At 35.8% G+C, this 11,260-nt stretch overlaps 1 protein-coding gene across 1 annotated transcript in view; it reads left to right on the top strand.

Moving 5' to 3' along the window:
- Nucleotides 1–7,988, top strand: part of LOC123762937 (NCK-interacting protein with SH3 domain) — a 45,812-nt gene extending 37,824 nt beyond the window's left edge. The window contains exon 15 of the mRNA XM_069301042.1: nt 7,744–7,988. The gene's annotated coding sequence lies outside the window, so the exon portion shown is untranslated. The remainder of the gene's footprint in view (nt 1–7,743) is intronic.
- The last annotated feature ends 3,272 nt before the right edge of the window (nt 7,989–11,260 follow it).

The following is an 11,260-nucleotide window of genomic DNA, read 5'->3' on the forward strand; positions in this document are numbered from 1 at the left end:
TATTTTACTGCTAGGTAACAGGGGCATAGGGTGAAAGAAACTCTGCCCATTGTTTCTTGCCGACGCCTGGGATCGAACCCAGGACCACAGGATCACAAGTCCAGCGTGCTGTCCGCTCGGCTGACCGGCTCCCTCCTAGGTAAGTCCCTCTTTTCCCTATCATTGGTTATGTAGCTCCAGGGAGCCGAAGGGGCTTCCCACAGAAAACCAGCGTTGAATGTAATGAAACTCCACTTTCTGGGTGAGCCCCCAAGAGTCTCCCTGGCAACTCTCCCTCCCTCCAGTCGGTAGTTTTTCGTGTTGTTTGATGCTTAGCTTCCTAACTGGAGTGCTGGGTTGCCAGCGAGGGTAGGTCCAGGTCTCTCCCCTCCCCCTCTTGGGAAGGAGAGGGCTGTGCGGACGAGCAGTGCGGCAGTGGAGTGTGACGTTTGCTCGTTTGCCTGTTTCCTTGGAATTGGAACGATTTCTACCTCTTTTCGGTTTATAGTTGTAATTTTCTTACCATGTGGGGTTTGTTTTGTTATGCCTACCTTTCTGGGTGCCTAACCCCGGTCGATGGCAGATACGAACAAACCCCCACAACAGGGAGGTTTTACAGGACCATTGCTTACTGAAACCTGTGAAGGGGCCAGGTTCTGGGTCGTGGTCCCCGGTAAGTCGAACTCCATAGACTAATACCCCGGTCTAATATATCACACATCAGCCCAATAACTCCAGGAAGCCTCTGAAGCTCACCCAGATATGGTGTTTCATTACATTCAACTCTGTTTTTTTTTAATTTAATGAAGTGTATGAAAAATCTGAAAAAGATATACTGTAATTATTTGATTTTACAGTACAAATTGAGACTGCATTAGTTCACACATCACTCACACTATTAGATATCTTTAATTTGCCTTAGTCCGGTAGAAAATTCTGAAATAATAGTGTATCTCAGGCATTAAGGTTTAGGGTTGTTCTTTATTATAATCTCTTGCATACCCAATACTTCGGTCTTTTGACAATGCTTTAAAATACAGTATCTCTTATACTTGTATAATATAATCTGCCTTCCACATTGAATCTCATATATGAATATACTCAATAGTAGTGTTCTTTACAAATTGAAGCTTTAGGTAATACGTCCTCATAGAGTATTTTGCCTTAATAATCTTTAGGGGTGAATGCTTAATATAATCTAGTACACACACACATGTAAGACTTTGTTGTCTTCTAAATCTTTGACATTTAGGTGGTTTTGGATATACTGTACTGTAATTCCGTTTGAACTATCTTTCATATACTGTATTGATGGTCTCTTACATGGCTTGGAGGAAGGGTAAAGTTGTCAAATGATTAACATGGCACTGTTTTCAGTTTGGCATTTCTCTTCTCGTACTGTATGTATTCAAATTTAAACTCGTTTTGAAAATTGTGACCTAAACTTAACCATACACGTACAAAACAAATTAATTATATTTTTTGGTACTTAATTTCTAGATAGTTTATTTGCCGTAACAAATAATGTACTGTATCTGAGAAGAGAATAGTTTTAGATTGATGCAAATTGATTTGTGAAGAGTTTTTAATATTAAGTATAGTTCATGTGATATAATTTGTAATTGTGCACAGTAGTACAAAAGGTGCAGCCCTGCAAACACAAAATGAACTGGCCCTATTTTCCACTTATTACAACTTGTAATAAAGTTGTTACATCTTGGTATAATGTTTCTATGACATATTAGAACATTAATACAACTTGTTATAATGGTTGTTACAACTTGTTCGAACGTTGTAGCAACGTTGTAGTTTCTTCGTGTGTTTGGCGGGAGTATGTTGATCCTGCATGTTGTTCAGGACTATGCATTTCCATTGCATTTTTGGTCAACACTAGAGAATCAATAGGATACTAATGTAAACATGTTAAATGTGAACTTTTCTTGTTCTCTGTAAATTGTAATTGAGAAAGTTTCAGGTATGTAAGCATAATAAGTGAAAAACTTGTCCTTTTGTTCCCTTTGAAGGTTTGTCTTTCATATGTTTACCATTTCAATAACAACCCACTTACACTAGCTATATAAGAGGAAATAAGTAAACTTCAAGCAAATGCACCGCAGTATTGATTATATATGACGGCATTAAGACTATACTTGCATAGCATTTGTGGAGAGTTGGTAAGCTGCAGTGGCATAGTGGTGAAGTACAAGATAAACAAGTTAAAATTGATGCCATACTTCGGCCGTGGAACACCAAATACATCTTGCATATAATGATAGTTGCTGCAAGTGTTAGATTGCATATTACAGTATATGCAATCCTCAATTTAGTAATCTATTGCAAATAATCATTTACATTCCCTTTCACCATTTCCTGCTCTATAGTGTGAAACCTACAGTACAGTACCAGTACTTAGAATATGATAAGAGCTATTACGGCACTGACAATATCAGGCAGCTGATGATAGCCAAAAATAGCCCTTGGCTTTAGTGCCTATAACATAAACACTTTAGTTTTATTGAACAGAATTAACAGTTGGTTTAGTTATGCTAAACTATTTTGTTTTAAAAAAGTCCATTAATGTACATGTTCTTGTATTACACTAAACTGAATAATGTTTAAATGATGTAAGTATATTATTTTAAATATCTGAAAAGGTAATGAATACTGTATAATATGTGTACATTATTTTTAATTTTTATATTTCATGAGTTAGCTATGTTCAATATTTCAGTAAATGTTTTTTTATTTTTTGTTGTTTGATATTCACACTCCTGGATTTTTTGAAAATTATATATGAAATGGCAGATTCATATTGGACATACATATAAACATCGACCACAAAAATAATTTATAAATATTGTACTACAGTATAGCTAGTTTTGTGTGTTTTATTTATTTAGTATTGCTTGGAGAGTTATTTGGAAGTTTAGTGGCTTTGGAGTCTTGTGAATCCAGTTGTCTGTAAAGCTTTGCAACTTTCTGGATGCATTCCATGTGAAATGACAGAATGTCATTTGCTCCCTGCACCTCATGTCAAGGGGCCAGGTTTTGTCTCTGGTCCCTGATAAGCCAAATGAACTCATGCAACTGATGTGACTGGGTAGATTGGAGAAATCTTGGCCAGATAGCTAGGGACCCACTGGGACTCTACCTGAAAGAGGCATTTCATTACATTCAATACTGTATTTTACTGAGCTAAGGTTGATAAACATTGGGTTTTAAGATCAGGAATTCTGAAATTTAGATACAAGGCCAAGCACTAGTTATGACAAAATATTTTTGTGCTCCCTCTGGTTATGATATGGTCACTACTACATTTTAGTTAAGCATTAGAGTATATTGCCTAATTGATTTTTAAATTCAACATACAGGATCTCGGTTTTATTTTCTCTCTACAAAGAGCCTTTAGTGTGATACAGCAATTGTAGGATATGAATAGCATTGCAAGCAATCATATAAATGTATGTATTTACAAGGATATGTCTTAAAAATGTAAATACCAAATTGTGATTTATTAATAAGTAAATACAGTATTCCAACCCTGTATGAACACTCCTTGGACAATTCATATTTTCAGTTATGCAACTGAAAAATTCATCAGAAATATGTATTTCAAAAACATATGGAAAATAACATAATAAATCAACCCATCTATATCTTTGTGAGCTTCTTTCTGGAAATGCCTAATACTGAATAATGAAATTTAGGCCTATGGCCAAGCTTTGTAACAGTTCCACAAAAAATTTAAAAATGGATATTTTAATGCCACCATAATATTTACATAAATTTGTTTATATTACATAAATACACAACCTGAGCTAGAGTCAAGTACAGGGGTACCTCGGTTTAAGAGTTTAATCCGTTCCTGGAGACAGCTCGTAACCTGAAAACTCGTAAACCGAAGCTAATTTCCCCATAAGAAATAATGGGAAATGAATCAATCCGTTCCTGACTACCCAAAAACCTCACTTCAAACTACATTTTATACCTAATTCATCCAAATCTACGCTACAAAAGTATGTTCAAGTTATTACTTACCCTTGCTGATGACTCCTGTTGGCATATGGAAGATGGTGAGGAGGGGTGAGGAAGGGTTTGGCAGGGGAGTACCCTTCCATTATAACATCAGGCAGTGAAGATTTTTCTGGGGTGCATTCTCTGGCACGTTTTGCCTGCATACCACTAGGTCCTAGTTGTGGCTCACTGCTTGATTTTCTCACAACGAAACGATCCATTGAAGATTGTTTTTCCCTTCTTCGCAATATTTGTCTGTAGTAAGGCATCACATTGTCATTGAAAAGATTAATGCAACGGCCTACTACAGCTTTCTCTGGATGAGTCGTTTCAATAAAAGTTTGCATTTCTTCCCACATCTGACACCACTTCCTAATGGTTGCAGAAGGGACATCCTCTTCTGCCTTATCCTCCTCCACTGGAGAAATGTCCTCAGCTGCCTCTTCTTGCTGCTCCTTTTGAAGGGCTTGGAGTTCTTCGGTGGTCAGTTCTTTGTTGTGTTCTTCCACCAACTCCTCCACATCAGCACCATCCAATTTCAAGCCCATCTTCCGGCCCAGAGTAACAATTTCCTCAACAATAGGCACGTCATTTACAGACTCAAATCCCTCAAAGTCTAGTTCTGTCACACATTCAGGCCACAATTTTCTCCAGCCAGAGATCAGGGTTCTTTGAGTCACTTCTTGCCAGGTTTTGTCAACGAGTTTTAAAGCACTACAAATGTTAAAATGGTGTTTTCAGAACTCTTTGAGGATGAGGTTTGTGGTTTCAATCACTTCAAAACATTTCTGGAAAAGTGCCCTTTCATAAAGTTTCTTAAAATTCGCTATGATTTTTTGGTCCATAGGCTGAATTAGAGGAGTGGTGTTAGGAGGAAGGAACTTTACTGTGAGAAAATTACTGCATCTGTTCAACAATGCATCTTCCAAGCCTGAGGGATGAGCAGGAGCATTGTCGAGAAGCAGGGCCTTGAGTGGCAAATTTTTCTCCTGCAGATATTTTTGTATGGCAGGGCACACCACATCATTCACCCACTCTGTAAAAAAAATCTTAGTCACCCATGCCTTATTATTAGTCCTCCACATCACACACATTTGGTTTTTCTGCACACCATACTTTTTGAAAACCCTTGGATTTTCAGAATGATACACAAGCAAGGGTTTAATTTTCAAATCGCCACTCGCATTTCCACACAGCACAAGCATAAACCTATCTTTCATAGGCATGTGTCCGGGCAATGATTTTTCCTCCTTGGTAATATATGTCCTCTTAGGCAATTTTTTTCCAGAACAGTCCTGTCTCATCACAATTAAACACTTGTTGCGGTAAGAATCCCTCAGCCTCTACAAACTCTTTAAATTCTTCAATAAATATTTCAGCCACGGTTTGTCTAAGCTGGCAGTCTCCCCATGCCTCACGACACTATGAATACCACTCCTTTTTTTTTAAATTTGTCAAACCATCCCCTGCTTGCCTTAAAGTCTATCGTATCTACACTCGTTCCTGGGGTTTTCTTTACAAAGGTCTTCCTGCAATACCCTGGCTTACTCACAAATGATGGCCTCTGAAACACTATCACCTGCTAACTCCTAGTTGTGTATCCAAATTAATAACAACTTTTCCACATCCTCAAGTATTTGTGGTCTTTTTTTCGTGATTGTTGATACGCCTTTTGCCACTTTAGCACTCATAATGTCCTTTTGCTTGGCAAGTATAGTGCATATCGTTGAAGTGGATTTATTGTACTGTCTAGCTAGTTCAACAACTTGAGTACCATTTTCATGCTTCCGAATGATCTCTTGTTTTTCCTCTATTGTCATCCTCACATGCGATATCTTACTTTGAACCTTACCACTGGCTTTCTTGGGACTTATTGCGAGATATATAATACAGTAATAACTTTTATGCTCAAATGGCCAGTTATCCGACAAAAAGCTGTAAATCCTTGTGAAGAATTCAGACGGGATAGTCACTGGGCGCGAGGCACTGGTAAACTGAAGCGCGATCGCTGTGCCACCACACACTAGGTCGGCCTGTACACATATCAACAAACTCGTTTACCCGATGCAATGCTCGTATCCTGATGCAAATTTTTCGAACAAATCGAGCTCGTAACCTAAAAAACTCATAAACAGGGACGCTCGTAACCCAGGGTTCTACTGTAATAACGTTTAATAACTGAGAACTTGCTGTACTTTCTTTCTCGGGTGAAATGTACAATGTTTAATTTCTAACCTATTATTTACATTAAATATGCATTTACTATTCTCTAAAGATGAAAAACTAGCATAAATTTTTATTTTTTTTATTTTGACAAAATACAAGAGTTAAATGTTTGCTATTAACAGGTTTGTGCTAAAGTAAGGCACTCATTCTAATTTTGTTCCCTCTCTGAGGTCATAATTAAAAATATTATACAAGATATTGTTTCCAGATACAGTATACAAATAATACAATGTACACTACACTAAAAACAATGTTTATATTTTTTACTTTAAAATTTGTTTATGTGAAATTAAAGTACTGTGCATTTAATTTATAATGCATAGTAATTATCAAAGTAAAGCACTAAGCTTAAAATGCATAGTAATAAAAGCTAATTTACAATTCACATGATAGAAAACAATGTATTGTACTGTACAGTACTTGACCAAATATGCCATATTCATCTAGTTTGTATCTTGATCTCCAAAATTTACATTAATTTTCTACAAATCATAACGATATTCTTTAGTAAATACTTTCAGCACACTTTTAGTAGTTTCAAGTAGTTTCAAAGCGTTGTATATGACAATGAATGCTGAGAAGATGGGACACCATGAGCGTAGCTCTGTTCCTGTAACTACACTTAGGTAATTACACTAGGAATGTTCACTGAAAGGAACCAATACCAGCATACCATATGTACAAGCATATGAACCCCAGAATGCCCCCAACCTCGAAGCCTCGCAGAGTCGTCGATGACCCTTGCACTACTCAGGCTGAGACACCCTCTACAGGATCACCACCTTAAGCCATCAGGTAAAAAGCCCTGTCAGGGCAATTCTGAAATTCACATGTAATATAAAACATGCTAACAAGTAGGCTCATTTAAAGCTTTTGACTAATTAGTCAATACATGCTGTATTTAAATAATTTAAGGAGATTATTTATAATTAATCATATACATAATACAATATATAAATTTGTTATGTATCCATTCAAGTGTAACTGGTGGACCTGCCTGTTGTTTGTAATTTTAGCCCAATTTAGTTCAAATGATATTGGTACACTTGTAATGTACTGTAAAACTATGAAGAACCCTGTTCAAAGTTATGGGAGAGGTGAGATCACAGAGCATCTCATAGTAAATACCATTAGAACCCTTTGTTGAGATGTGGCAAAGGGACAGACCAGATGGAAATTTAGAAAGAGTAAGGAAATCACTGTAGGCATAACAAGACTGGTTAAGTGGAAGGGGCAGATACAGCATGTAATTTTTGGACAAGATATTCATGAGGGAGGGAAGAATTGTTGCTAATGTCCAAGAAGTGGGAATCGAGTACATTTGCAACAGCCACCAGTTCAGCAATGACAAGTGGTATATTTTGCATATCTTTCAGATACAGAAGATAGGGGGCATTCACTTTAAATGGATAGATAAGACCTCCAACTCTCCCATTTAGCAGAACAAATGACCTTGCTGTCAGTAGTGCTCGCTTTCTTGAATAAACGGAATGATCAATGTTTAAGTATTTTTACTTTTTCCAGACTGCATGCTTACAGAGGACAACATGGGCAGTCAGAATACAGTACCATCAAGGAACACACGCCTTTTAAAAATCTCAAATTAGTATAACTTTATTTGTAAAAATATACATAAATTTAGGTTTCATCACAAACATGATTGCTTTAATGCAATAGTTTTGTTTCCAGACTCCTCCAATATCTTGCTCATACATATCCAGTTGCTTGAATCCCCGCTGACAAAGTATTGCTATAAAACCAGTTCATAATGTATCTTAATATCAACTAATTATGTTTTAATACACCCAACTTAATATTAAACTAAAACTCAGAATATACATATATATTATAATGGATAACTATTATAATTTTTTTAAACAAATAAAAAAGTATAATATAAATGTGTAATGTGCAAATGTGTCTTTATATATTAACTTCCAATTTTGATTGCCACTGCAAAATCCCAAAATCCTTCTTAGAGCACATCATTGTGGATACATCACATCATTGTGGTACATCGCTGTAGATACAGTACTGCATGAAGTAAATTCTGTAGTTTAATCTTCATGCAACTGCATACCACAAATCTTTTTTTTAATCTGGCACTACATCAAGACTAACAAGAGGTGAAGATTTTTTATCTATTGTAACCAATCACCAGATAAAGCTTGGAATGTTATAGTAAAACAACCAATATTTTGTTGACAACCATAATAAATAAACATACTATTGACAAAGGTACAGGCAACTTTACATATAAACATCTGCAGCCTGATTTGGCCTATCTTGTTAACATTAAGAAAAGTATGGTGTATTTCACAAATTCAATAATCCTTGATTTCACAACTGTACACATGCCCACAGTGGCTTTGAATTAAATAATTTAAGTACTACAAATGTACATGGGGTAAAATAATATTGTACTTCAGTATACATTTTGGTACAACATAAAAACTTCCTAAGAGCATTCACCATCTGCCCATATCTATATGCCTTGTGCACTCTGGAAACTACCAAAACTAAATTGTGCTGGTGGCCTGGGACATTTTCAATGTTTTGAAGTGTCAAAAGATTTCAAATAAGCATTAGATTTATTTTAATTCTAAATCCTGGATTGGTTATCATGGTAGTTGTAACAATTGTCTCTTTGCTTGCACTAAAGGATAATACAGTATTATACAGAATAAGTGAGAATTTGCCTTAGCACACATATAGTTGTCATAATATAGAATACGAGAAACAAAAGACAACTGAAGGCTATAATGGAAAATGAGTTATGAATAAAGGTCAAATAGTAATTGCTCATGAGGTAGAAAATTAAATAGGCCCCAAATGTAGTTACAAGTGACTTAATCTATATTTTAATAGTAAGAAAAAAGTATCCATTTCACCTCCTACATACCAATGTTCCCACAACAAATTAGCATTCCAATTTTTCCACATCTTTGTATTTTCTATACAAATTTTGCAGTTCTGAAAACCTACACCACAAGGTAACAAAATATCAATAATATAAGTACTGTACTGTATATTTACTGTACAGTAAATGGATGGAATGCATTTGATAAATTTCATTCGTATAAAAAATTGGATTAAATTACCTCTCTCATAATTATAAAAATTATGTCATCCAAACAAAAAGACATTGTTTACAACATTCCTTCATAACTGTTACCATGACGATATTGAATGCAGATAGTGCAAACAAATATATTTATGCATAAAATTATGAAACATTTAAATTTACACTATACAGTGGAACCTCGGGTAGCGAATGTCCCTCTTTACAAATTTTTTTGATTACGAACTCAATTACTTTGGAAAATTTGAATCGGGTTACAAACTTTGCCTCGCCTTGTAACTTTGTTGATACATGTATGGGTCGACCGAGCGCGTGGTTCCTGGTGGAACGGGCAACCGCATTTCAACCAGTGCCTCCCGCTTAGTAACAATCGTGCTTGAATTCTTTGTAAAAAAATTTATTTTTTCTGCTTTTTGGTTTTTGAACATAAAAGTAATTATTATATGCCATTGGTCCCAAGAAAGTTAGTGGTAAGGTTCAACCTAAGAAAATAGTTATGAGTAGAGGCAGTAGAGGATATCCCTTCCTCATTAAGAAAATGTGTGAAGTAAGGGAAGACCTCCAAAGTTTTGTTGAAAAAACTCACCCAGATAAAGCTGTAGCAGGCCATTGCATTGACATTTTTAATGACAATGTGATGTCTCACTACAGACAAGTTACACACAGAAATCACAATAGCGTGATGCATCAAATGAACAAATCCACAAGGGTTTCACAATATGTACAAGTGATCACTTGGTTTTTGAATTTAATCTGTTCCCAGACGAGTCGTAAGCCGAAAATCCACCCTTGTGGATGTGTTCATTTGATGCATTACGCTATTGTGATTTCTGTGTGTAATGAAGCAAGGGCGAAGAGGTAGAACAGCCTTTTGACATAGCTCGAGTGCATGGGGGGAATTGCATAAAACCCTGGTTTGTGTCTCGGAGAGACTGCAGGATCCGTCGGTAAAGCAGAATGATTTCCTGGTTCCAATTCTTTTACCATGTCGTAGCTCAATTCATTAAGGCAGCGTTTGGGATCCTCACAGACGTACATTCGAATCCTTGTCATGGCCCTTGTGGATTTGTTCATATAGACAAGTGATAAAATGTGGGGAAAACAAATGTCTTTAGACAGATTCTTATTAAAACAAGTTGTGAGCCACAACTAGGTCCTAGTGGTATGCCTGCAAAATGTAGGAGAGAGTACCCCACAGAAGTCATCACTGCCTGATGTTAAAATGGAAGGGGACTTCCCTTCCAAACACTAACACCTCTCCTCCCACCCCTCCTCACCATCTTCTTTCTATATGCCAACAAGAGTCATGAATAAAGGTAAGCTATAGCTTGTAACCACTATAGTATAAAATATTTGTGTGTATGTATTATGTATGAAATGTATTTTGAAGTTAATATTTTTGGGAGTGTGGAACGGATTAATTCAATTTACATTATTTCTTATAGGAAAATTCATTTCGGGTTGTGAATTTTCGGCTAACGACCCGTCTGTGAACAGATTAAATTTGAAAACCAAGGTATCACTGTATTGTGCAATACAGTACCATAAACACCACTTCTCATATTAATATGAAGTAAGTAAATAATTTTCAAAAGAAGGTGCCAAGCTGGGAAGACTATGTAACATATTAATATGAAACCTCTTGTATCTGTGACTCCACAATACTGTACATCTTCCTTATCGCCACTTCACCATCAATTTTGTTTACACTTCCTTTTTTGCTACTCCATCCATCCATCCCTCCTGCTTGCATAGTTCATTTTTCCAATAACTTTATTTGGAAATTATCAGAATAATTCTCATATATTTTTTCTTATCAACTCCTTTTATTTATTTATTTATTATATTCTCCATAATAAATAAATATATATATATATATATATATATATATATATATATATATATATATATATATATATATATATATATATATATATATATACAGTGGTACCTCGCATA

The sequence above is a fragment of the Procambarus clarkii genome, chromosome 5 (genome assembly GCF_040958095.1).
Source record: "Procambarus clarkii isolate CNS0578487 chromosome 5, FALCON_Pclarkii_2.0, whole genome shotgun sequence".
NCBI classification, from domain to species: Eukaryota; Metazoa; Arthropoda; class Malacostraca; order Decapoda; family Cambaridae; genus Procambarus; species Procambarus clarkii.